Consider the following 25,857-nt stretch of genomic DNA (forward strand, 5'->3'; position numbering starts at 1 on the left):
GATTAGATATTTTTAATTTCAGACATAGAAATATGTGTAGTTAAGAGAAAGAACAAGAAGCTCTCTTGAAGCTTTGGCAGGATGAATTAACTGGATCAGAGTTAGGATCAGAAAGCGAATCTGAAAATGAAAGTCAGCAGGTTAGCCTTCGTCCCAGTGAGGATGTTTTAGAAAACCAACTTCAATCAGTGGAAAATTGTCAGCCTGGAAGTTCTAATCAGAAAAATCAATCATCGTCGGAAGATTCCTCTCAAGACAACAATAAGTTTGAAGATAATAAAGTAAGGCAATCTAAGTTTTTTATCGGACGGGATGGGAAAACAAAATGGGCAAAGAACTGTCCCAATAAATCAGTTAGAACACGACAAGAAAATTTAATAACTTTACTTCCCGGTGTTCGAAATAATGCAAAATATTGCAAGTCGCCCATTTCTTGCTGGGAATTATTCATGGATAATATTATTGTGGAAGATATTGTCCACTGCACTAATAAAAAAATCAGTTTAGTCGCTCAGAATTATAATGACCAACATAAATATATCACCAAGTCTACGGACGCAGAAGAAATTCGTGCAGTTTTCGGATTATTATAACTATCAGGCGTTTATAAAGCCAACAGGTTAAATCTGGAGGATCTGTGGGCTACAGATGGAACAGGAATTGACATTTTCAGGCTAACAATGTCATTGCAAAGATTTATATTACTTTTAAAATGCCTACGATTCGATAATATCGAAAATAGAGAAGAACGAAAAAGAGTAGATAAACTGGCAGCTATACGAGCTGTTTTTGATCGATTTGTATCCAATTGTCAACAATATTTTATTCCTAGTCAATACTTGACGATCGATGAAAAATTAGAATCTTTTCGGGGACGTTGTTCCTTTCGGCAATATATCCCCAATAAGCCGTCCAAATATGGAATTAAAATATTTGCCTTAGTGGATGCCAAAACATTCTACATTTTAAATTTAGAGGTATATGTTGGCTCACAGCCTGAAGGACCTTTTCAATTTAGTAATAGACCGTTTGATGTAGTAAACAGGCTTGTAAATCCAATCCGTGGTACTAACCGCAACATTACATTCGACAACTGGTTTACCAGCATACCCTTAACATCTGTTGGAACTATTCGTAAAAACAAGAGGGAAATACCGCCAATCTTTTTGAATTCCAAAAACAGAGCTGAAAACCACGCAATTTTCGGATTTAAAAAAGACATCCCTTTGGTGTCCTTTGTCCCGAAGAAAAATAAAATAGTGTTAGTAGCTTCTTCACTTCATCATGATACAGAATTTGACCACAAATCAAATAAACCTGAGATTATAGACTTTTATAATCACACAAAAGGTGGCGTAAATATGGTTGACGAAATGTCTGCGTTATATAATGTGTCTCGTAATAGCAAGCGATGGCCTCTAACAATTTTTTTTTCACTGCTTAATAATGCAGGAATAAATAGTTATGTTATTTATCAGCATAACAAGCCAACTGAAAAACTAAAACGCAGATTTTTTTTAAAAGAACTTGGTTTGGCACTAATTAAACCATATATTGAAAAAAGAGGTAACAATAAAAGAATGCCATCAGAAATAAGAGACAAACTAAAAAGAAATGATGGCGGAGAGGACTCTCAAGTACCTCCAAACAAGAAGCAACGAACAACATCCAGATGTGGGGTGTGTCCCCGTGGAAAGGACAGAAAGTGCCAAAAAAAAAATGTGTGAAATGTGACATTTTTCTTTTTCTTGAATATTGTGTATATTTTTGTTCTAAATGTGCACATAATTGTTAATTATGCTATTTAAACAAAAGTTCCTAGTTACTTTTTATAAAATTTGTATTTTTTTTTATTCTATATCTCTAATAAAAATTTTGGTAACAAAAATTGTGGTAGTGGTTTAAATATAAACTAAATTTTAGTATATTTTTTAAATCGTTGAATTTTTAGCGGAAATTTTTTAAATGATTTATCTTTGAAAAATATTATATAACAATATAACCATGATTTAAAATCTTAAGGTTGCATGTAAAAATAAAATATTTTCTCAATTTTATAAATAAAAAAAAAATGGGGTGATAATTACCCCAACACACAGCTCCTGTCAGAAAATTTCACCACACAGTCGCCGGGTTAAATTATGTAGACCAGCCTTAGAAATTAGCTCATCTTTCAAAAAAGTTATAAACAAATCAAATTTCGAAAAAACTATTTAACCGATCTGGCCCATCTTTTGCAAAAATTCAAATACGATAAGACTCTCAAGTTCAGGTACATTTAAAAAATTTTAATAAACAATAAAAAAAGTTAATAACACTATTCATCAATATCAGCGATTTTGTTGTTAATTTTGCAATTACGTTATCTAAAAGTATTTCTTGTTTGTTGACTAAAGTTATCGGAAATAATTTTTTGTGTATTCAGCTAATTTCTTTAACCTTCCTCTAAATGTTAGTGATGATACCTTTGATTTTATTCCAAGGTGTTTCAGAGTTTTCGTCATTTGTAGGTAGTTCAGTTAATTTATTGTTAATCTCTTTAGTGACTTTTTGTCTGGTTTGGTCATGAATTAATCTAGTTGTGTATCTAATGGTCTGTCCTTGATTTTTTCGTGTAAGTTTTTAAATTAGTTTCCATTTTAGCGACTAACTGATTCTGATCTTATTCCACGTCAGCTCCGAAATGTTTTGACACTTTTGAAATAGTTTCTTAGCGTTTGTTTATTAAAATATAGTCTATTTAATTTCTTGTTGTTTTTGATTAACTTTTGCATGATTTGATTTCTTGTTGTTTTTCAGTAACTTGTGCATTATGTGGTGTTTCCTATGTATACGGTCTATGCTCAGGTAGCTTAAACCAAGTGTTAATGACCATAATTTCTGAATATTGACAAATTTTATATAACCTGTCACCTCTCTCATTACTATTGCCTAATCCAAATTCTGACTCCCGACCCTCTCCTATTTTCTTATTATTCTCCCATCTCCCATTATAATTGTGATTTGCTTAGTTTTAGGTAAGAAATTTTAATGTTCTACCGATCAAAGAGATTTTCTACTACATCATCGTATGTCTTTTCAGCAAGCAAGCGATAGAGTCTAACCCAGCCTGTGAGACATGCACACCTCTTAGAAAATGACATGTAGGTGTTACAATTTATTGGGGTGAGGGGGATTGATCCGTGGCAATCAGGGACCACTCCATCCCGCCCAATGTTTCAGACCATCCTCCACCCCCCGATAGCACGCTGATGTGTTATAGAGGCAACAAATCGGTAAAAATGCTTGTCACATGGGAGTCCTGGGTACAGGGATTCCCACATAAAATACTTCTCCTAGTTAGACTGGAGAGCGTGAGGTGCTATAATCATCTTAATTGACACATCATCATTATACTTTTGCTTGTCCGAGTGCCGAGACCCCGCTCCGAACTGGGTCCAGTACTACGACTCGGCGTTCGAGTTTTGTGCCCCCCATCCCGTTTTTTGGCGATTTTCCCATTAGTATTTTTTTTTGTGGCAGGCACCATTTTGTTATTTTTTTTGTTGGCTGAGACCGGTTTGTTTTTGAAAGAGGGTCTAAATCTATTTATCTTCCTGGTGCCCGACTCTGATTAAAAGTGTTTGTTTTCTTGCGAGTTCAGCTTTTGGGACATAAATTCGTAAGATATTAATATCAAAGCTTTGTCGTTTAACTGGAATAGATTGGCTCTCTCAGAAATAGATGTAAAATTTTTGACATGTGTATGTATTGTAGAGCAACCAAATTACCGACTTCATTTTGATCTTCTTCCTCCTCTTTATAAGCAATTCTGCTTGTTTATTGGCGGAATAATACCTGTATTCTTTCTTCTTTTACCGATTGGTGACTTATCTCTTGCTATTTTGACGACACGGGTCTCCTGCATTCTGTTTATCTGGTTATTCCATTCTTTTTTTCAATTTTGTGTCCATTCATTTATACACTGTACGTTACAGTAATTACTATTTAAATGGGAATAATCCACAATTAAAAGTTAAAGTACGTTTATTGACTTTTTAGTTTCCACTTCCAATTCCTGAAGTGGAAATTGAAAAGTCAATAAACGTACTTTAACCTGTAATTGTGGCTTATTCCCATTTGAATAGTAATTACTCTAACATGTCACAAGAAAATAGCTTCAGAACAATACTGTACGTTACATTTTCTTCTAATGTCTTCACTTCTCTTTCGATCTCGCAGCGTCTTCTTCCTATGCCGTCCCCATTAACGGAGGTTGGCGACCACATTTTTAAAAGCTTCTCTGTCTTTTGCAACGTGGAATAATTCGTCTACAGTCATGTTTGTCCAGCCTCGAATATTTCGCAGCCATGACTTCCTCTTTCTACCTATTCCCTTTTTGCCATTGACTCTACCCTGCATGATGACCTGCAGAAGACTATATTTATTATTTCTTAGTATGTGTCCAAGGTATGCAGTCTTGCGTACTTTTATCGTTCTCAACAATTTTTTGTCTGTTAAAATAAATGTCTTGACGGACCCCTAGACGAGAAGCGAGTGTCCTTGTATTTTCCTTCGACGTGTTCTTCTATTAATTATTCGTCTATTTCGATTTAGGGATATCGCTGTGCATTTGTCTGAGGGAAATAATCTGTACTTATCTGTCTATACTTTTTTAAGGAATATATTATAACCTTTCGAGACTGGCTGAATGACGAAAGTCAATGCCACAAAAACTCGACCCATCCTTCTCAGCACTTCCTCATTGGTGACCCTGGCAGTCCCTGGAATTCTCAACATTCTCCGGTATATCCAAAGTTCAAAGGCTTCAATCTTTTTAACTATTTGCGCTTTTAGTGTCCATGTTTCTACCCCGTACAATAGTTGCGACCAGACGACCAAACCTCAGTCTCAGCGCAGTATTCAGATTTTTGTCACAGAACAATTGTTTGAATTTTAAGAACGCTGCCCTTGCCATTTCTATCCGTACCCGGATCTCTTGGTCTGGATCTAATTCTGTGTTGATGTAAGCTCCCAGATATTTATATTTTGTCACTCTCTCTATTTGCTGTCCACCAAGAGTTAGTTGTTCATTATTTATTGGACTCCTTGATACTATCATAAATTTGGTCTTATCTGTGTTGATAAGACACAGCGTATTTCCTGTAATTCTTCTCAGTACTCTCATCTCTGTCGTTTCCAGTAGCCTTTGCGGTGTGGCTGCGTCGGGTGTTCTTAATGAGTCATATGTCATTTTTGGTCTTACACTGGCTTTATAAATTCTTGACTTCATCTCAGTGTTAATGTGTGTGTTTCGCCATATAGTGTTATTAAGGCATCCTGCCAGTCTATTTGCTTTATGTACTTGATCTCTCATTTCTTTGTCCAGGTCTCCACAGCTGAACAGTGTAATTCCCAGGTATTTTATTTCCATTACTTGTTCAATACTGATGCCATCAATTTCTCTTTTACATCTGGTTGGTTCTTTGCTGACTACTATTATTTTAGTTTTCTGATAATGAGATTGTCATATTAAATTCTTTTGCTCTTATGGTAAATCTGTAGACCAGTCTTTGCAGACTATCTTTATCTTGGGCTATCAATACTGCATCGTCTGTGTAACAGAGTATGTTTATTTCTGTGTTTCCCATTATATATCCTCTTCCTTTGTTAACGCTTTTGATGATTTCATCCATGATTAAATTAAAGAGCATGGGGCCCAATGAATAACCTTGTCTTATTCCTATTTCTATGGGTTCTGTAAGTTGTCCATCTATTCTGACTTCCATTTTGTTGTTTTGATAGATGTTTTCGATAGTTTTTATAATATTTAGATTTAGATTATTAATATTTCTCTGTTATAAAGAAGATGGATTACATATTTGAGTCTTACTCTATCAAACGCTTTCTTCAGGTCAATCAGACCCAGAAATGCTGGTCTATTACACTCTAGTGATTTCTAGTAATTTGCTTTATAGTTTGGATGATAGTAGTTATCATCATCATCATTTTGGCTTCACAACCCTGTGTGGGTCCTAGCCTCCCCAAGAATCTTTTTCCAGTCGTCCCTATCCATCGCCTTCCTCCGCCAAGCACGTATTTCCATATTTCTCATATCTTGATCTATGTTATCTAGGAATCTTGTTCTGGGTCTTCCTCTTCTTCTTTGACCAATAGGTCTATCAAGGAGCGTTTTTCTAGCTGGGTCGGTTTACTCCATCCGCATTACATGTCCTACCCACCTCAGACGTCCTATCTTAATGTGTTTTACGATATCTGCTTCAGGTCAATCAGACCCAGAAATGCTGGTCTATTATACTCTAGTGATTTCTAGTAATTTGCTTTATAGTTTGGATGATAGTAGTTATCTCCGGAGTAATATAGTGTTCCGCCTTTTTTTATATATTCCGGAACCTGTCCATCGCATATCCCCGAGTCCCATTATGGGTATTTAAGCGTCTCATTTCTTGAATGGCATTATCTAATTTTCCTGATTGGTAGAGTTTTAACATGTGCATAATTTTATTTGTTACTATTTTGATATTCCGCATAGAAATTAAAAAGAAACAAGAATAAAATGAAACCGGTATCACACTCATTGACATACACCGATAAAGCAATAGAAATTGACTAGATCTGCATTACGTATTGAAATATACTACAGATTAAATTGACCTGTTTAATATTGTGGAACTATCTGTAAATCTATTAATTCAGAATATATTTATAACTTAGCAAACATTTTTAAAGTCGTTGTAAAAAACTATCCATCCGAGAGAGATTTATATTATAATTAATATTTATTTGATATAAGAAAATAAAATGATAAGGAATTTATTTATTTGAAGTATTGCGGTTGCTTCAATCACATTTGTGATATTCTGAATAATGTTGCATGACTAATAATAATAATTTATTATTTTCTTATTGATAACTAATGTTTATTTAGTAATTCTGATGTAACTTCTATCGTACTACATACATTGTATTGGTTTCCACATTTCCAGCATGTATGACTTGCGTTTCGCATAATTTATGGGGAAAATCTAGTTTTCTACGTGTTAGTTTTAATTAAAATGTAAGAAATAGGGCAATATTGTAGAGTGCTACAGGTAAGAACAAAAAAACTGTAAACTATACACTAAACTGTATGATTTTTGAAATTTTTTAATAAAAGGAAAACCGCTAAATTATTTATGAAACATAACGTTATTCCTTTTTTTAAGTACTCATTCATTGCTTCAAAATGTTTATTCATTTTTTCAAATCGTTCAGTCTAGCCGTTTTTTGAGGTCCTTCAATTATCAATATTTTTGGTTGTATCGCTCTACGGAGTCGGTTTTCTTAATTATATTTTTGCGCAATATCTATCACCTTCACGGACATGTCCTGTCTAAGAATTCCTCTACAGGTTTTCTTTCGTCTTACTTTCCTATTTCCAGGAACTTGCAACTTAGGAATTGAGTGGTGAGTGATTATCATTTCGACATTAAACCCATCTTAACTCTACCCTAACATGCCTTTTATTGTCGCTGCGCTCATACTTTTAGTCATTCTAATTTCCGCAAAATTCCTTCAGGTTTTTATTTCTTTTTTACCACCCACAATTCAGTGCCGTCCATTATAATTGTTCTTATGGCGGTTTTATAGAAGTTTCCTTCCAGTTTCATGGAATCGTTCTATTACGCACACTCTGCATGCTTCTTCAGCCTATTTCTCCATTGCTCTGTAATATCGACCATACCTGCTTACTTACAAGTATTGTTTTTAACAATCATTTCACCATTCAAAGTTATTATGTTACTTGTAGGAGTAACTCCATCCTTAATGAACATTCTAGATACTTTTTTTGTCCAACTAAGTTTTAAACCTTTTCTTCCAAGAAATTGTCTCTACTGATCCCTTTCAATATGTCACTGCTAACACTACATCATTATACTTTAAGCACCAAGGAATGTTACGCTCTAATCTCTGTTACCCCTCTGAGCCCTATGATGCAATCCTATTTTATATGAAATTTATCTTTTTTCCCCAGATCTATCCTCGCACTAGTTGTTACTCTTTTTTACATACCTCTCACAATCTTCTCCTTCATATTCACCGAAGACTCCTTTCTTATTAAACGCTCACCACAGATCCTATTGAAGAACCCTATCTTATGCTTTCTCAAGATCAATGAATATCAAATGAGCACTTGTTTATTAATTTATTTCTAATTGTTTTCATCAGGAGTCTTATAAAGCTCAACGAATCTCTGCAGCCGATCTGGACCCACATGCTAGTTTGTCATTAAACTTTTTAATTTAATTGTGTAGCTCCACAACGGCTTTTCGTATCTATTTAAAATACACGGCAGAGTTTTCAGCTCGGCCAATGGTCTTAAAACTGTACTTGGCCTGTGCGCCTGAGAGTCCAAGAGGGACTCACATGACTTATATTACTCATAATTTAAAGTAAAATAAATTTATGTTTTACTTTTCTCATAAAATGCAAATAAAAATAAGTTGTAAGTAAGTTAAAATTCAGAATAAAAATAAATGTTACTAAAATTAAAGTTAATTTTCACATAAAACAGAAATAATACTAAAACTTATTTCTACGGTATTTACTGATTCATGATTTTGTCACCGAATGCTGAATAAGCAATTTAATTAAACCCAGCCTGAGAGACTTGTTTACACCTTGAAATGAAGTTCGGTTGTAACAATTCATTAGAGCGAGGTGTATTATTTCGTGTATAAAACAGAATCACTTCATCGTGCTCCAATGCTCCAGACCATCCTTTTCCCCCCTATAGCACTCTGATGCGGGATAGGAGCACACTATCAGCCAAATGCTCTTCATGTGGGAGTCCTGGGTACAAGAACTCCACTATGGTTCTCTAACCGAATCAAATGCAGTCTAGCGTTAGTGTGCGTTCATAACGAGGCGCCGACCATCGGTCGGACCATAGGATGGTATCATAATATCGCCACGTAAAATAAATGCATGATTGTACTTTAAAAATTCCAGCGTTCACCGTCAAAGCGCAGCGCCCAGTCTAGAGCCATGTATCGGACCATGCACTTGAACCATAGTATTCCAGATTAGTATTTTTTCGATTTTCGTCCCTAGTACTCTACGATCGACACTACGAGGTGCCGAGCACCGAGCCTCGCTGCGACCAAATAGCTCGCTATAGCCTTTATTAAAAAAGGCACATTCGTAATGTACGAAAAGAGTACATACAAATTAAAAAAGAAACGTCAAAATCCTTTCACTAGAACCGGAGATATACAGTCCCTGCGCAATTTATGAGACTCACTTAGCAAATTCTAGTTTTCTTTGTTTTATAATCAATTATAATTATAACTATGTTAGCTATAAGTAAGAGACGTAACACAAATGATAATAGTAACCTTTTTGCATATTTATTGAACAAAAACAATGTAAATTATTACAATATTTTGCTATAACATTAATATTTTGTTAAGCCACGCTTGGCTTTAAGCAGTGCAGCCACTCTCCTAGGCATGCTGTTTATGCATTTTCCTGCGACTTCTTTTAAATTTTCGGTGTGATTCCAATGGAAAATGATTCTTTCTATCAACTGAACCTTGTTGGTAATTATTTCCTTGGCTAACTCTCTTTTTAGGCACTCACAGACATTTTCAATGGGGTTTATGTCTAGTAAAATGCCGGGCTATGGTAAGAGCGGAATTTCTTGTTCTAATAAAAAACTTTTAATACTTTTATGCGTATGGCAAGGTGCTCCATCCTGCATAAATATCTTATGGCTGTTACCAAACCACTCTTTCACTTCTGGAACCAATCTTGTCTGCAAAACCCTTTTATATTAGTCTTGTCGCATGGTTACTTCTACGACATAAAAACGTCCCATGCCACTAATCACGGACCATATCATTACTGAGGTGGGATGTTTAATTGTATTAATTACACACCCCTTTTCATATTTTCCCCCTGGACGTCTTCGGACAAACTGGGTCTTGTCATCCATAACTTGACATGTGGCTTCATTGATGAAACAAACCTGTGAATCATCAATAGACCAGTCGTTATGGATCTTGGCCCAAGCTAAGCCTTTTTTGAGCATTTGTGGTGTTAGTTTTGGCTTCTTAACAGGTCTGCGACATTTGAAGCCCATGCCATACAAATTTCGACGTACGGTGGGCACCGATACTGAGCATCCTGCTTCTTCCAACTTATTTCTTAAATCTCTATGGGTGGCTCTTCTTTGTGTTACAGCTAAATTTTTTTCAATTCGTTGCGCCCTGGGGGTGCAGTCTTTTCACTGATGACTGGAACACATCTCATTTTCGTGCTGTCTCTCTGACTAAGGGCTGTATTCTCTGATAGACCAGTAATGGACGAGATTTTCTTAACACAAAAAACTTTAGATTTACCCATCTAAAAATTCCAATCCAAGATTAATCGTCTTGTTTTATGATTAAGAAGTAACCAAAATCAAAAGTAACACTATTATGTAATAATGTCACTTACTAGTGAAAATTTTAAATAAACTGACCACAAATCTAGGTATATTTTAAGTAAAAAAACTCAAAATATAAAACAATTAGTTACTTCACACTTTAAGCACATTCTACTGTCATCTGTAAATTTTTGACAATTCCAAGAAAAATGTATACAATTTTTTACGTAACTATGTACCCAATAGCTATACAACCCATTTAACACCGTAGTATCCAAGTGAACATACTTTCAGTGCGATTGAAATAAAAAAACTAAAATTTTTATGGCGAGTCTAATAAATTGAGCAGGGTCTGTAGTTTATAGCGCGAATTTTAAAGTACCCCCCACACTACTCTGGAGAGGGTACGAATTGGAGTTCCACATTTTAAAGCTTCGTAGACAACTCTGTTCAAAGATAATATTTTTCAAACTTTCTACATTAAAATTTCAGTCGTTGATCTTTCAAGTGCCGCTAATTAGGTTTCTTAATTATTGTAGACAAACAAGCTATCAATTAAAAAAAAGTTAGCGTCCCTAATTGTCGTAGGATTTTTTTTAATTTGTGAAAAAATTCCAGCTGTTCGAAGAATATTAAAAAATATATTTTTCCCGGGCAATAGCGAAAAAGTTATTCTAAATGTTTATAAGCAAAAAATTGCAATGTTTTTACAATTAAATTTTGCAATGTTGGAAATGGTTTTTTCTAACTTTTTTTAAATTCTTTGCATATAATAACTCTCTCCCTTACTTACACTATCCGTAGAATCATTGTAAGTTCACTTTTTTCTGACATTTTATTGCAAAAAAAGTTGTTTGTCATTACCGTTCAAAATGATTACTTTTTACTAGTAGACAAAAGTTCTTAAAATGATACATTTTTTGTCTTAAATTGTTTAAAATAGTGTAAATAAGTCCACTGAACCCACTGCAGGAAACAGAGGATTTGGTTATTGAGGTCCAAAAAAGTCAAAAGATACCTGGCTGGGTCAATATCACGGAAATACTCTATTTCTTTGGACTACAACGCGATCAGGAAGATTCATAATCAATTTAGTGGCTGATCAAAGTAACTAATTTATAGTTGTACACATTAAAACGTCATTATAAATTCAGTCACCACTGCCAGTATTGTTGGAGGAATAAACCATTACAAACTTAACTATCTATTAAAGCAGTATGATTTACATAATAGTAATAATCGTTAATTCAGATTAAAATAGTATTTTTAATGTTTCTAAATAAAACTGAGCATCGACTATCCTGCACATACAGATAACACAATAGTTTCGTAATTAGCAGCAATCATTAGTGGTTCGGCAATTACCATGCGCATTTTACGTTTCAAATTAGTGGATTATTAAAATTGGTGATATTAAAGTTTTATGACACAACATTAAATTTTATAACGTTGATAATTAAAAGTGTTTTTTAAAATCCCCCAATATCGAATTTGGTATTAGCTGAAAGTTTACCTGCAATAAAGGTTTTATTTATTATTTTATTAAGTTATTCGTATTACATACTTCCTCATGACGGATAGGAATCAAATTGTAAGAACTATTGATTAGAATAAACTTGTTTTGATTGGACGACGCAAAAAATCAACAATTTACAAAAATAGGATATAAATGGGTTCAGGAATCATTACCACTAAACTATATAGGGTGTCCCATAATTAATTGGACATTAGCTAATGGGTGATAGCTGACATCAAAATCAAGCGTTTGAGCTCCAATTGCTTAGGCAAAATGTTGTTAGTTTTCGTTCTACAGCGTGATTCATTAATATTTTTTTATATTATTTTTAGGGATATATTGAAAACTATTCAACCGATTTAAGTAAAATTTGGTATCTTGCTGTTATATAGTATGCTTAATATGAAAATGATATTAGTTTTACCACTGACACTAGGTGGCGCCACCTACTATAACATTGGTTCATGAATGTGGTCATGATTTTTTTGTCCGCCCTGTATAAATATTCTAGAAAAAAAAACATGAAATAACATTCAATTCTACACAAAAACAGTATTGTTGTTTCAAATCAAAAAAGTACACCGTTTTCGAAATAAACGTATTTTGTTAATGATACGCATGTCTGTATTTATTTTTTCGCAAAACAAGCAGGTACCTAGGTATGCTTGCATAAAATGAAAAAATTTTACAAAAACTTATGTAAATTCAAACATTATTGAAATGGTCTTAAATACCAGTGAATATTAAATGTATTAGTAGTAGATAATATTTGCAAACAAAATGCATATGATTGAAACAATTATTTTTAATAGACCTTTTACACAGTAACAAATTTAAAAAAAAAATCAGTTATAAATTAAACAATGAAGTGAATATAAAACAGTTGACAAAGTGAATAATTCAAAACGAGACGAAAAAAAATTACAATAAGTGTTAAAAATGTTCACCATTAGATAAACTACATAATCTAAATTCTTTGTGTAAGTTTTGTCTTATTTTAAATAATGAGTTTCTTTGGGCCCTAATTACGTTAACTTATTTACTTACTTACTCCGTGGCGTTACAACCCTTCGTGGGTTTTAGCCGACTCGACAACATGCCTCCACTGTTTTCTGTCTTGAGCAACCTCCATCCAATTCTCCACGCCCATAGTGCTTAGGTCTCCTGCTATATTATCTCGCCACCGGAGACGAGGGCGTCCGCGTGGTCTCCTTCCAGTTGGGACTTCCTCCCACACCACTCTTACTGTTCGTTCGTCAGAATGTCTTCTGAGGTGTCCTGCCCATTGGAGTCTTCTGGACTTTATTTCTTTTATGATGTTGGCGTCTGAGTAAAGTTCTTCGAGCTCTTTGTTAGTTCTTATTTTATATTGTCCTGATGCTTCATCCAGCACAGGGCCAAAGATCTTCCTTAGGATTTTTCTTTCCCAAACACATAGTCTCTCTTCGTTTGCCTTTGTTATCGTCCACGTTTCGCTTCCATACATCACAACGGGTCGTATGATTGTTTTATAGACCTGTATCTTCGTACGTCTTGTTAGTTGTTTAGATTTTATAAGGTTTTGGAGGGCAAAAAGACATCTGTTGCTGCCTGGATCCTGTTGTTTATTTCTTGTGATCCATTATTGTCTTCAGTTATTGTTGTTCCAAGATACTTGAATTCTCTAACGCGCTCGAAGTTAAAGTCATCGATGGTGATGTTCTGACCGATTCTGTCTCTGCTTTGGTTATCGCGGCTCATATACATATATTTCGTCTTGTTTTCGTTGATTTGGAGCCTCATCTTCTCTGCTTCTTTCTCGAACCTCACGAAAGTTTCCTTCATCCTTAATCGTGTGTTTCCTATTAGATCGATATCGTCTGCAAATGCCAGTAGTAAGTTTGGTCCTTCTCGATGAAATACTGTATTCGGTTTTTAGATTCTTGCACTTCTGATTATGTTGCCAGAGCTAAGTTGAAGAGTTGTGGTGAAAGTGCATCTCCCTGTTTTAGTCCATTGTTTATTTATTGTTTATTTCAAATGTCTCCGAGTATTGTTGTCCAACTCTCACCTTACATCGTAACCGTTCCATACACATCCGTATCAACCTGACTAGTTTTTTTTGGAAAGCCAAGTTCCTGCATCGCTGTCCACAGTCTGGCCCTGCATACTCTATCAAATGCTTGTTTAAAATCTATGAACATCTGATGAAACTCACGATCAAACTCCCAGCATTTTTTCATTATCTGTTTTATTGTGAATATCTGGTCAATGGTAGAGCGGCCCGGTCTAAATCCGCATTGATAATCTCCAACGATTCCTTCTGTGTATGTTTTGGTTCTTTCTAGCAGGATGTTTGCAAGGATTTTGTAGGTGGTGTTTAGGAGTGTTATTCCCCGGTAGTTAGTACATTGCTTTTTGTTTCCTTTTTTGTGTATTGGTACAATAACCCCTTCTTTCCATTCATCTGGCATTGTTTCTTCTCGCCAAATGTCTTATATTAGCTTGTATATAAAACTGTACAACGCTTCTCCTCCATGTTTTAAGCACTCTGCGGGTATACCATCGGTACCTGGTGCCTTATTATTTTTAAGTTTTTTAATTGCATGTATTACTTCTTCGTATGTCGTTTATTGGTCTTCTATTTCAGCTGTATGTACCTCTATGTTTGATGTATTTCTTCTAGATTGGTCGTTCAATAGTTGATAGAAGTATTCCTTCCAGGTTTTTAGGATTTCCTTGTCATCAGTGATAAGCTGCCCGCTGTCGTTTTGAAGGAAGTTTCCTGTTCTTGCTTGGTACCCGGTTTTGATATCTGAAACTCCTTTGAAGAACTGTCTCGCTTGTTTGTTCTTTCTTTTTTCTTCTATATCTCTGATTATTTGTTCCTGATACTCCCTCTTCTTCCTTTTCATTAGTTTTCTTGTCTCTGTTCTTCTTTGTCTATACATTTCATTGTTGTTGTGCGAGGGGTTTTGTAGCATGTTCTTTCTAGCCATATTTCTTGCTGTTACGGCGTTCAAGCATTCATCATTGAACCATTTTTTTTTGTTTTCTTTTTGTATCCTACAGGATACAAAAAGAAAAAGAATTATGTTAACTTCCTCTACAATATTTTGCAATAACTTTTGAGGTTATTTATTTTTTTTTTATATGAACAAGTGACTTTAGGTAGCCCCACAAGTGAAAGTCTAGGGGATTTAGTTCGGGACTGCGTGCTGGCCATGGGTATACACTACCTCTACCAATCCACCTTTGAGGATAAATTTCATCTAGATAATTTCTAACTTCTAGGCTATAATGTGGTGGTGCACCACCATGCATGTACCAAGAGCTACGTTTCAAATTTAGAGGTATGTCTTCTAAAGGAGTTGGTAAATCTTCTCTCAAAAAGTTTAGATAGGTTACTCCGTCAAGCCTAGTTGGTAATTCGAATGGTCCTACAATACAATCCCCAAATATGCCACATCAGATATATATGGAAAACTCATGTTGAGGAATGATGTTCGTCTAAATGCCACCCTATCAGAAACTGACTAAATCGGAGCATTGCTGGAAAATCATGTGGTAAAAGATTCTGTACTGGAGTAAAACGATACGGATACAGATTTTCTGTCCGTATTATTCTTGATACCGTAGATTTGCTTATACCAGTGGTCGTAGAAGCAAGCCTTGGACTGGTTTCTGGATCTTCTGCAATACGCACAACAATTTCATCCTCCATATCCGCATCAATTACTCTCGGTCTTCCAGCATTCCTCTTTTTGGGACGAAATGACCCTGTTTTACCTAATCTGTCGAACAATGATCTAATAGTTTTACGGTGTGGTTGTCTTCTATTGGGATAAAGTTCGAAATAGCGTTGAGCTGCTTTACGAGAACAAAAATTTTCCTGGGCATACAAACAGATCATATCTCGCATTTCTACGTTAGAAAATTAACTATGACGTGGTATTTTACCTTTATCTTAAGTGGTTTATAAAAAACTTTGCACTTACAGCCACTAGACATATTTTATTATATACGCGTAGAAATAATATTAAAGATTTCTATTAATGTTAACTTAAAGAAATATACAATAATATGTTTCATTTAATTTGTATAAATGCATTATAAAAGGTTTTTATGGAGAACATTTGTTCGGAACACACTGTAACTGTAATCGAACGAAGGTGATATTTTGGCATAAATTGGTAACACTTATTTGACAGTTGCGGTGTTGACACTTTTTATTTTATATTTTACATAAAATAAAATAAATATCTATGTATCCCATTTTACTTCTTTATACGACACATACAAGCGGCTCAAATTGTTTTTAATAAGATTATTTTTTAACTCTTGTTTTGTTTCTATTTATTTACATTAAATATTAATTTGTTTGCAATAATTATATGACCTATTTGATTTAAAATGGATTCAGGATTTTTTTATACTTTGGTAACTATTTCAACTTCGATCTCTGTCAATGATAATGACGTGCAACGGTAAGCGGTTTTGCGAGAAATTAAATACAGACATGCGTATCATTAACAAAATACGTTTATTTCGAAGACGGTGTACTTTTCTGATTTGAAGCAAGAATACCTGTTTTGTGTAGAATGGAATGTTATTTCATGTTTTTTTTTCGTAGAATGTTTATACAGGGCGGACAAAAAAATTATGGCCATATTAATGAACCAATGTTATAGTAGGTGGCGAAACCTAGTGTCAATGGTAAAACTAATAAACTCCATTCGCTTAGCTCGGACAAATTTTGACAGATTCATTGTCGGAAACCTACAACACAACAATTCCTACTTCTCAGTATTAATAGCTCAAGTATCCTGCTATTACAGACTTCTTTCTTTAAAAAAAGAAGAATTATTCTAAATAGTCGAAGTGTATACTAAACCCATCAAATTTTGGGTAGTATATATTTAAAAAATATATATTTAGTTGTTATAATTTAACATAACTATTTATTATATGGTGCAGATAAATAAATATTGATTGTCGGTAATTCGCAAAGTTCTATTTTATTTACTATTTAGTTTGTTTACTATTAATATTGACTATAAGTACGGGTGCTTGGTTGTATAGTAATTTCCAGCCACTTTTAGTCTGTCAAAAAGTAACTAACTTCGCAAAAGAATAATTACTAAATTCACTAGACAGTTCGGACTGGGATTAGCGAACCGAGTTTATCATTTTTATATTAAGCATACTAAGCAAGAAACCAAATTTCATTTAAATCGGTTGAATAGTTTTTAATATATCCCTAAAAATAATATAAAAAAAAAATTAATGAATCACCCTGTAGAACGAAAACTAGCAACATTTTGCCTAAGCAATTTGAGCTCAAACGCCTTATTTTGATGTCAGCTATCACCCATTAGCTAATCTCCAATTAATTATGGGACACCCTGTATGGGACATAGTAATACCATAACTAAATTTCAATAATACCCGTTCATAACGTCGTTGATCAAACTCACATTTTAACATACATTTAAAATTAGGAGAAAACGTTGATAATAGGTTTTTTAAAAACGTCTTTTAAAATTAGCAAAACATGTTTCTATTAATTAAGAAATAAATAAAAAAATGTAACATTTGTGTACAAATGTCTATAGATTACATGCATGAACCCTAGAAAAGCACGTAATACTTCTTATAGTGTCGACTCCGCTAATGAAGGTTGGCTATAACCATTGCAAATTCGTCTCTATGTTCTGCATTTCTTAAGAGCGTTGTGTGTTTAACCCGGCCGTCGCGAATGTTTTTTAGCCAGGATATTTGTCATCTACCAGGACCCTTTTTCCTTCGATTTACCAGCTGCAACACCTCGTACTTGTCATTTGGCGCAAATACGCCAATTTGCGCCAATATTATATTTTCTAGATAAATAAATGATACCTAATTATACGTATATAATTAGCACGAGGATTATAATGTGTAAAGCTATAAAATAACAATAAGAGGTATACTTTATCTTTAGCCAATATACTTGCTAATAATTTTTTAATTTTCTTTTATTTAAAGATAGCTTCATTATCGAAAGTTCATTTTTTTTAAGTGAAAACGACATAAAACAGATAATATTCTAACTCCATAAAATTCAAGTAGTGAGCCCGTTGAACATGAAAATTGTTTGTGATCGTTAATAATAATTGATTCCAAGCAACCTAATTTCAGATGAGTAAGCAAAGATGACTAATTCGTGTGTAGCAAAATTTTTTTTAATACGGAGCATTGTGTAGAAATTTTAATTTTAACAATTTATTTGCACTGATAGTAAGCTGTTCCAAAACTATTGCTACCCGTCGCAAAGACAATTGAGGGATTAATAACATCAATAAGTGTTGTTCATTATTATAATACTGCGGTCGACTGGGTCATCCCACCAACCTCAGGCCAAATATCTTGAACTAAACTATACATTCCAGCTAAAGTGAGCCGGACAGCCGTCATGTAGAAACCATAAGTTCTGCCGAATATTTAAAGGCACATCAACTAACGGATCAAGTATAACACTTTTAACACTTTTGCAACACAGGTAGCACCATTTAAACTAGCAGGTAATTTCACAGGCCCAAGTCGACAATCGTTAATTATTCCTATCCAGACGTTTATGCTAAATCTATGCTGATGCTTAACTTCTTGAACAACGTGGGGATTGTCACAAACGTACGAATAATATTGTGCATTGTGCACATTAAAAATTCTATTTCCATTTCCACATGAATGTAGCTTTGTCGCAAAACAAAATTTATCTGAAAACAATCTTCATTTTGATTTTTCTGATTTTGTAACCAACTAGCGAATTCTTCAGGAGCAGGAAAATCTCCTTGTAGCAGTGCTTATACAGTATCAGTGCTTTGTAAAATAAAAAGTATATAAATTTTCGTTGTGTAAGATATTTCCTATGGAAGATTTTGAAATTGTGGGATACGTGGCAGATAGTCTTCGAACGCTAATTTCTGGATTTTCCTCAACTTCCATTAAAACAAGATCTTCATGTGCTGCTGTTACATCATCATGCCACCCTGTTTTATTATTTGTTGGAACCACTGAACCTGTTTCTCTTAATCGTTAATGAAGAGCTGTAAAATGAGTGAGTGAGTGAAGTCATGATTGGGAAATTTTTCAGGGTATCTACGTTGTGTTGCTCGAGCGTTACGCCTCATTTCGCCATAAACTAAAACGTATATACCAGCGTATTTCTCATTAGTAAAAACAATTTTTGTTGAATTGAAATTGTTATATTTCAATGCCACAAAGTAAAAAACTGAAAGGTAAACTTCGCGAACTGACCACAATTTGACAATGAAAAACGTAGGTTCTACTTGTGTTGACAGGTCCACGGCCAACTAGTGCATAAAATATTAATTTAACTTTCGTGAAGAACAAACGAAAAATTTTCAAATCGATTTTTGCAGAAAACGGTGTATCCTATTGACTTAGAGTAAGAGTACCTTTTAGTACTAGAATACCTGAAAATTTAATAATCTAGTATCATGAATGCTTTAAAGATAACGACAAAAAAGTTATGCGTTAAAATAATCGTTGAACTACCCAAAACGTACGCCTATGATCGGTACTAGAAATTCGCAATTAATGAAATCGATTCAACTCAGGAGGATAAATAATCATACCAGTTTACGTTTTTGTAAATAGAAGCGTTTTGTAGGTATTTAACGAAAACTAATTAAAAGGCGCCATCTTCAAAGAGCTCTAGCTCCCTTAGGAAGCATTTTCGGACTATGTGAATTGGGTTCAATTGTCTTAAAATTATCCGAGAAATCTCTGGTCTTCGTTTGTCAGGAGAGTTTCTGGACATCCTGTATATCATTGGCTTATTATGTCAAACTTTTATACCGTAAATATATTGTTACCGTACAAAAATTAACTTTAGTTTAGATAGCAAATTATTAATATTTAACTTTCAATCGGTGATAAGGTTTTACTAGTACGCTTGAATGTTATCAGTATGTCGTAAAATTAAACTTCATAAAAGCATTTCTACATAAACCTCGTTTATTGCTTCCTGTATCTAGCACAAACCATTGAAGCGTTATACCTTGCACATTTAAAATTTAATAAATTATATTTTAATTACCAAATATTATCATAAACACTATAATTATAAACCTTTATACACGGTGATTCGTTAAGAATGGCCCTAGATTCTAGACTGCAAAATATGATGGTTCTGCCCAACATGCCTTATACAAATATTGCTAATTTAAAGTTTAAATATGAATTTTAATTTTCGCATTAATTTTGTGTTTTCACAATTTTGATTTATATTGTTCTGAAGCTAGTTTCTTGTGGCATTTTAAAGTAATTACTATCTAAATGGGAATAAGCCACAATTAAAGATTAAAATACGTTTATTGACGTTTCAATTTCCACTTCGGAAATCGTTCTCAAAATACAAACATTAGTAAATTAAACAAATTTTGTTTTTTTGTTACTTAGTAAAAAATTCTTCTAATAATTTAATTTTATCTGATTCATTTATATTGACAATTCAGACATACATTATACATTTTAAAGTAGACGACTTTAAAATGATATTGCCAATACTGTTGAGTTGCGTTCCTGGGACGACTTTACTTGTAAGATAGTTTATTCGATTACATGAAATCAACTTTAATTTGAGGAGGCTAGTTACACTTGGTTATGTTTAGTAAATGACAGCAATTTTTTTTGTGAACTATGGGTAAAATAATAGAAAAATATGAAAAAGCATATAAATCATGTATATAAATCGTTCGGTTATCGAGCTACTTGCTTCTAAAAGTCCAATGAATTTCAATTTTACAATAAAATTTTTTATTCTCTAAATGTGTAACAATAACAAATTGAAGCAAAAAAACGAAAAACTGAGTAAGTAAATGTTCAAAATGTGCACTATTTACTTCAATACACCTTATGAACCGGTTTCGCAAAGATCTCAAAAATATCAAATTGCCCTTGTCTATTATTTTTAATGACATTCGCGGCTTCTTATATTTTCTGTCGCAATTCTAAAGGAGTACTTTTTGTGAACTAATGCCCCCGTTTACAACTAAAGTGAAAAATCTAAATGATTGAAATCAGGCCTTCTTGTTGGCCAAGCAAACTCATTATCGCATCCATCGATGCGAAAACTTTTGTTTATGTATTGACGAACTTCTAAAGGATAATGTGGTGGTGCCCCGTTGTGCAAAAATCACATGTTTTATTTTGAGGCGAGAGGTATATCCTCTAGTAATTCGTGTAAATGTTCTTGAAGAAAATCTAAATGCAGAGGTCCATTTCAATTGCTTGGCTGTTCAAAAGGGCTTATTTAGTTGACTCATATTACACCACACCATATGTTAACCTTAAAGTCGTTCTGAAAACCTTTCCACAGGAATGTCCAATCTCTGAGTTGTAGATTCTAGATCTCAAAATGTGATGATTCCGCCCAAAATGCCTTATACAAATATTGCTCCTCCTTTCCGAAATACCGAGTGTTTAGCGTTTAAATGTGGATTTTAATTTTCGCAATAATTTTGTTTGTGTTCATAATTTCTATTTAAAAGTTGGCAATTTTACGTTTTTTGACATGAGGATTACTAATTTTGACTCTAAAATTTAGCATTGCTAATAGAGGGCGTCAGTTACAAAACATAAGTAAATGTTATAAAGTGGGCATTTTTAAATATTTGCCATTTTAAAGTTTTTTATTTTTGTTTTTTAATTTGTTATGGTTACACAGTTAAAGAATAAAACTAAGGCTTGTTGTAAATAACTCGTGAATTACATGAATCAAACAAGAGTAACTTTTTATATTTTTTTATTATTCTACCTCTAGCTCACAAAAAAAAATTATTTACTAAACAAAACCCAGTGTAACTAGCACCCTCTATTAGAAACGCTAAATTAGAGTCTAAATTAGCAATTCTCGTGCCAAAAAAAAGTTAAATTGTCAATTTTTTAATAGAAATTAAAATCCATATTTAAATTTTAAACACTCGGTATCTCGGAAACTCGGACACTCTCGGAAAGGAGCAATATTTTTGTAGGGCATGTTGGGCAGTATTATCATATTTTGAAGTCTAGAATCTACAATTCAGATTTTAGACCATTATTGAACCACCCTGTATAGATCTTATTATACTTTTGTACATCCTAGTGATTCGTCCATTTAAGATGTTTATTATTAATTTGTACTTGTTCTTCTGTAGGTAGATAATATAATTATGAAATATTTCACTTCCATGCTTCTATTTACTGTTTTTGTTAGGAATAAACCACAATTTTACTCTAAAATAATTTTATTTGACATCGTTTGATCGTTTTCAAAACACAAAACCTTTTCTATTAACTACAAAACGATTTCCGAAGTGGAAATCGGAACGTCAAATAAACTTATGCGCATAAGAGCATAATATTGGCGCGCATCGGAAAAGCTGGAACACCTTCAACCGAACGAGGGCCTCTTCGATAACCACATTATCTATCTTGGTATAAAAGTAAAAGAATGCTGCGGTGATACCTCTTCTCTGTTCTATGATGCTGAAGGTGGACCTTGAACGAAGAGATGTGCAAGAGATTGGAAACATTTGACATATGGCTGTAGTGGAGAATACTCACGATCCCGTGGCCTATCTGAATTACAAATGGAGATCCTGATTAAGGAACCTCAAGACCTAGATGGACATAACATCTATGGAGCTTTTTCGCGTTGCTGCAGACAACATAAAGATTATCATGATGATCATTCGTCATGGATATGTACATCAAGAAGAAGAGTGGTTTTAGAAATATTCACTACATTTATGTTCTAGAAAAAATATACAATAAATATGGCAAATAAGCGTTTGAAGCATGTGCTTTATTACTCGTTCTGTCTGTGACAACGGAACAGCTACTTTATCGACTGGCAGACGACCCTTCACTTCGAATTATTTCGACATATAATGGGTGATACTCAAGTAATATTGACCTCCAATGCCTCAATCGTAGCCTGTTTATTCTTGTAGACTTTGGATTTTACGTAGTCCCAAAGGAAAAAGTCTAGAGGTGTGATGTCACAGGATCTAGGCAGCCAATTCACTTGTCCGAAGCGTGAAATAAATTATTCACCGAATCGTTCTCGCAGTAAAGCCATACTTTCACTGGCAAGTGGCCTCCATCTTGTTGGAACCAAATGTCGTCGAGGTATAACGGTCTCCATTCACAGTAACATTCTGATCGGCCTTTGTTTTAAATAAATATGGACCGACAATTCTACCAATAAACCACAATAAACCAATAAACCACAACAAACAGTTATTTTTTCTGGATGTAATGGCAACTCTGAACCTTTAGAGGTTGCTCATCACCCCAAATACCGGCATTTTGTTTATTTACGTACCCATTAAGCCAAAAATGGGCTTCATTGGATTACAATTTTTTTTTTTTTTCGAAAACGGTGGGTTTTATGTGACTCGAAAGAGTGGCTCTTTCATCTACAAGCTTATCAAGAGCCCATCGACTGAAACGGTGACGACTCGAAAGGTCGGTCGGCTTCAGATCTCTCTCTAATAGAATTTTGTATGTTTTTATACCAAGATCCTTACGTAAAATACGCATAAAATAAGGTGTTACATATGACAAGCCAAGCTGTTGATAACGGCGACGAATCGATTCTTCATTATTTTCGCGTACACTCTCTGCTACTGCCACTATATTTTCTTCAGTACATGATGAATGTGGTCTATTTGGTCGCGAGTTATCCAATAGTGAAAACTGGGTTTCAAATTTATTGATTTCCTAGCGAATTGTGCGTTTTGTAAGCCGATTATGTGGACCATAAGTTACTCTAAGCGCACGATACACATTCCTCGTAGAACGCCCATTTTCGTAATACAGCTAAATAATTTTTAGACTCTGTGTCGGTCTAAGTCTTTCCATGATGAAATTCGTGCACGATCTCCCATTAAATCCCCACCAAAAAAGTACCTCTAAATGAATCACGTGTTACTTTTAATATTTGGTAATTATGTTGGTTTTATTTCTGTTTTAAGACCACGCTGAAACTGAATAAAAGCAGAAAAGAAATTTTAGTAATCCCAATAAATATCGAAATATTAAAAGCTTCCCTATTCTCGTAGACGTGACGATAGTACGTAAGGTTTAAAATGTACAAAAGGGAGATAAATAAAATAAAATTATGAGATGAATTAGGTTTTTCATTTCCAAACTAACAAACGAACAACAAAACGACAAACATTTTTGAGTTCTAATTTTAATAGTAGTTATCAAGTTTTAAGCTTGCATCGAGTTACTCTAGTAACGATATACTACATTACGGCAAAAAAGAGGTATTCACACACGGAAGAATAATTATACAGGATAGCGGAAAATAAGAAAACAATATTAAAATTGACTATTTTAATGTCACTGTTGTTCTACCTATTTCAATTTGCATTACTACATTCACAAAAAAAAACCAACACAGTATTGAACGTTTTTTTTTGTTCTTTTATTCTACTTTTCCTTGAATCAATATCTAAGTAACAAGTGGAAATTTCTAAAACATTCCCACTAATTGACAATTAACGAATAAGTTACTGAGAATATGGTAACACATTAACGACTATGTACACCATATAGGTGAGCACCCTGTATTCTACACATACCTCGTGCCCTATTTGGAATTTAAGTCTGTTAGTCTAATAAACACTATTATTTAATGAAATGTGGCGTTTAGTCATGTTGCTTGTGAGAAATACAAAATTGGATATGAAAAATTTATAATATTATATAATTAGAGAATAATTAATAAAATTATTCCTTAATTAAAGAACATTATGTATTATAAATATATTTCAATTGAGGTTAATAAAAATTGCTAAAATAAACTTCAAAGAACCTTGAACTTTACGCTGAACTAGTGCAGTTTTAATTTTTTGATTAGAATTTATTTTGTTAGATAGTTATAAATATTGTTTTTTTACATTATGTAGCATTACATGCGATTCATTGTGCTGTTGGCTAGATTATCATAAACATATGTGAAGGAAATCACTTTTTTTTGGACAAAATCCTGACTATACAGGATGTTTTACATAGATCACAATATAGACAATTTATCTGAAAATTATCTTGATTTAAAATGCGAGATTTGTCCTTTTAGTTTTGCATATAGGCGCTTAGATGGCGCCACCAATAAAACCTTCCAGCAAAAATATAAAATCAATCTTTTGTTGACATAAATCGAGAGTTTCATTCCAATCCAACAAGTCCTCTAGACTAGAATTTTTGAAATTACCAAGTCGGTCGAAAAATGGATCTTGTCCGAGAACATTTTCGAACAATAATTGTTTACAATTTCCGGAGAGGATTATCCCAACAGCAATGTCTCGCAGAAATGGTTTCTGTGTTTGGGAATGAAGCATCACACCAGTCAACTATTTTCCCGTTGGTACTGCGATTTATGATTTATGATAGTATCAAGGAGTCCAATAAATAATGAACAACTAACTCTTGGTGGACAGCAAATAGAGAGAGTGACAAAATATAAATATCTGGGAGCTTACATCAACACAGAATTAGATCCAGACCAAGAGATCCGGGTACGAATAGAAATGGCAAGGGCAGCGGTCTTAAAATTCAAACAATTGTTCTGTGACAAAAATCTGAATACTGCGCTGAGACTGAGGTTTGTTGAATGTTACGTCTGGTCGCAACTATTGTACGGGGTAGAAACATGGACACTAAAAGCGCAAATAGTTAAAAAGATTGAAGCCTTTGAACTTTGGATATACCGGAGAATGTTAAGAATTCCATGGACTGCCAGGGTCACCAATGAGGAAGTGCTGAGAAGGATGGGTCGAGACAAAAAATTGTTGAGAACGATAAAAGTACGCAAGACTGCATACCTTGGACACATACTAAGAAATAATAAATATAGTCTTCTGCAAGTCATCATGCAGGGTAGAGTCGATGGCACAAA

General features: G+C 33.9%; 1 protein-coding gene across 10 annotated transcripts in view; it reads left to right on the top strand.

Annotated features, from left to right (window-relative positions):
- The window catches only part of Gug (arginine-glutamic acid dipeptide repeats grunge), a 135,314-nt gene that overhangs the window by 23,159 nt on the left and 86,298 nt on the right, over nt 1-25,857 (top strand). Inside the window, exon 1 of one of the 10 annotated variants that reach the window (XM_072523477.1) lies at nt 7,013-7,091. The exons of 8 other annotated variants lie outside the window; for them this stretch is intronic. The gene's annotated coding sequence lies outside the window, so the exon portion shown is untranslated. Of the gene's footprint in view, nt 1-7,012; nt 7,092-25,857 lie in introns of those variants that run through there. One more of the 10 variants, XM_072523482.1, reaches the window with a different exon arrangement.

The sequence above is a fragment of the Diabrotica undecimpunctata genome, chromosome 2, assembly GCF_040954645.1.
Source record: "Diabrotica undecimpunctata isolate CICGRU chromosome 2, icDiaUnde3, whole genome shotgun sequence".
NCBI classification, from domain to species: Eukaryota; Metazoa; Arthropoda; class Insecta; order Coleoptera; family Chrysomelidae; genus Diabrotica; species Diabrotica undecimpunctata.